This window comes from Helianthus annuus, chromosome 8 (genome assembly GCF_002127325.2).
Source record: "Helianthus annuus cultivar XRQ/B chromosome 8, HanXRQr2.0-SUNRISE, whole genome shotgun sequence".
NCBI lineage: Eukaryota > Viridiplantae > Streptophyta > Magnoliopsida > Asterales > Asteraceae > Helianthus > Helianthus annuus.
In genome coordinates this window covers 64887297-64890160 of record NC_035440.2, presented here as the reverse complement: position 1 = coordinate 64890160, position 2864 = coordinate 64887297, and the positions used below count along the sequence as shown (strand labels likewise).

General features: G+C 44.9%; 1 non-coding gene across 1 annotated transcript; it reads left to right on the top strand.

The window, feature by feature from the left end:
• Positions 1-2238: 2238 nt before the first annotated feature.
• Positions 2239-2345, top strand: LOC118481446. The gene has a single exon (XR_004865655.1). It is a non-coding gene; the product is annotated as a small nucleolar RNA R71 (small nucleolar RNA).
• The last annotated feature ends 519 nt before the right edge of the window (positions 2346-2864 follow it).

The window sequence follows — 2864 nt, the reverse complement described above, 5'->3', positions numbered from 1 at the left end:
CGGTTCCAATAGAGTTTTGTGTAAGGCTTGTGTTTAGGATTTTGCAAAATTTCAAGGTTTTATCATCCCCCCCACACTTAAATTACACATTGTCCTCAATGTGTCCAAAAATAATATTTTTGGTTGATTAGAATGTATAAAAGTGTGTTAAAAAGCAAAGATTTATGTTACTGGCATCCTGGACACGGCCCCGTGTTCACCGGACACGGCCCCGTGTTCACCGGGCACGGCCCCGTGGTCAAGTGCCAGTAACAAAAAATTACAGAATTGAGACAGAAGCCTGGACACGGGGGCGTGTCCGCTGAACACGGCCCGTGTCCAGTTACCTGAACTGGGTGATTTTCTGCAGGGGTTCAGCACGGGGCCGTGTTGGTTGGGCACGGTCCGTGTTGAGCCTTCTGTGATGGAGATTTTTGTCGGGTTGCTCTGTTCTTCGTGCATGGTTCCATTTTTTCTCGTTCCCTTTTTCATCCATTACCACCATGAGTGTGTTTTATTCTGCAAAAATTAAAAGATTAAATTAAACTAAACTAAGGATAGATCCGCGGAATGCCTCCGTGGTGCGCCACGTTTATAAGGGTCCTTGGCTAGACCCGATTCCTGGTTATATATCTTCTGAGTGGAGTGCCTTGCTTCCCAAGTTACACCGTCGGAGAGCGGCATCCAAGCTTGAATCAATAACCTTCATGTAATTGACTGGGTCGTCGTCCTCTATTTTCTTCCCAACTCCGAACTTCACCTCATCGTCCCCATACTTCAAAGTCAGTGTCCCTTCATTCATGTCTACCACTGCTTGTGCTGGGGCAAGGAAGGCTCTCCCTAGGATAAGGGGGACCTCGGTGTCTTCCTCCATGTCGAGTATGACAAAGTCAACGGGATAAACGAATTTGCTTACCCTTACCAAGACATTCTCGATGACACCTTGTGGGAACTTGATTGATCGATCAGCGAGTTGTATGCTTATTTTTGTAGGGCTCGTGGTTCCCAAGCCAAGCCTTTTGAACATCGATGAGGGCATGAGGTTAATGCTAGCCCCCAAGTTGGCCAAGGCATTGCGAACGGGTGTTTCCCCTATTGAACATGGAATCGTGAAACTTCCGGGATCGATTTTCTTTTGGGGTAGTTTATTGAGTACGAGGGCAGAGCATTCTTCGCCTAAATTAACTAATTGCAAATTTTCAATTTTCTTTTTATGTGTAAGGAAGTCCCTCATAAATTTAGAGTATTTGGGCATTTGGGTTAGGACTTCGATAAAAGGAATATTGACATGCAATTGTTTTAACAGACTTTCGAATTTTGCGAATTGCTCATTGGTCTTTTGACGAATTAACCTACCGGGGTACGGAACTCGAGGAGCCTTGGTAGGCTCTGGTGATGGGGGAGAGTTCTTTTCCTGCAGATGTGTTGGCATTGTTTCTTCCGTTGGTGGAGGTACTTCTGCAGGCCCTACGGTGCGGTTTCGTAGTGTGATGAGGTGAACTTGCGCTTTTGGGTTTGTTTCGGTATTGCTAGGTAATGCGCCTTGTGGTCTCTCGGAAAAATTTTGTGCTAGTTGATTTATTTGTTTTTCTATGTTTTGAATGCTAGCTTGTTGATTCCTAAAATTAGATTCTAATTGTAGAAATCTTTCCGAGTTTTTCTTTTCAGTGTCGGAGACGAGGCGAGATATAGTATCTTCGAGCCTTTCTCGTCCACCTTGTTGTTGAGTGAAATTTTGTGACTCATTTCTTGATTGCTGAAAGTTTGTTCGTTGGGTTTGTTGGTTACTACTATTGCCGGGTTCCCTCCAACCAAGGTTTGGGTGGTTTCGCCATCCTTGGTTGTAAGTTCCCGTTGGAGGACCCGACGGCCTAGGTCTATTATCAATGTAGTTTACCATTTCTTGTTGATCGTCCGTTTCTTTCATGCAACTCCAATTTTCATGTGACCCACCACACCCTTCACAAGCCATAACCGAGACTGTTTTTGTCATTTCTAATTTTTTTTATTTTTGAAGAAAGGGCCTCGATTTGGGCTTGTAAAGAGATGCTTTCGTCGACCTTATGGACGCCCGGGGCGATAGACTTATTTCCCCGGGGAGTGTGCCATTGAAAATTGGTTTGAGCAATTTCCTCAATCTGATTATATATTTCGTGTGGGCGTCGATTACCTAAAAGTCCCCCGGAGCTAGAATCAAGTGTCTGCCTAGTGTGTGGCAACAATCCATTGTAGAAAGTGGATACTTGTTGCCATATTGCAAGGCCATGATGGGGACACTTGCGTAATAGCTCCTTGAACCTTTCCCATGTTTCATATAAGGATTCCCCGTCCTCTTGTGAGTATGTGTTAATTTCAGCCATTAATTTAGCAGTTTTAGAAGGAGGGAAATACTTATATAGAAACTTTTGGGCTAGTTCATCCCAGGTGTTTACCGATCCAGCTGGGAGGGTGTTGAGCCAAGCTTTCGCTCGGTCTTTTAGTGAGAACGGAAACATACGGAGGCGTATGGCGTCGTTTGATGCTCCATTGATCCGAAAGGTATCACATATTTCTAAGAAATTAGTTATATGTAGATGAGGATCCTCGTCCGCAAGCCCGTGGAAGGTTGCGGAGTTTTGGAGCATTTGTATCAAATGCGGTCGAAGCTCGAAGTTATTGGCTTCGACATTCGGAGCATTTATAGCGGCGCCTAGATTACCTACGGTGGGCCGTAGATAATCCATAAGGGTACGTTGGTCCGCCATTGGGGGTGGATCACCCGAAACCTTCTCTTGGTTTTTGGCTTTTAACCTTTTTCTGAGAAAGCGTTCGGGTTCTTCTAGCGGTTCTTTTATGTCTTTATTGGAACTGGAGCTCATACACTACGTGAGGATGGTGTCGGGTTC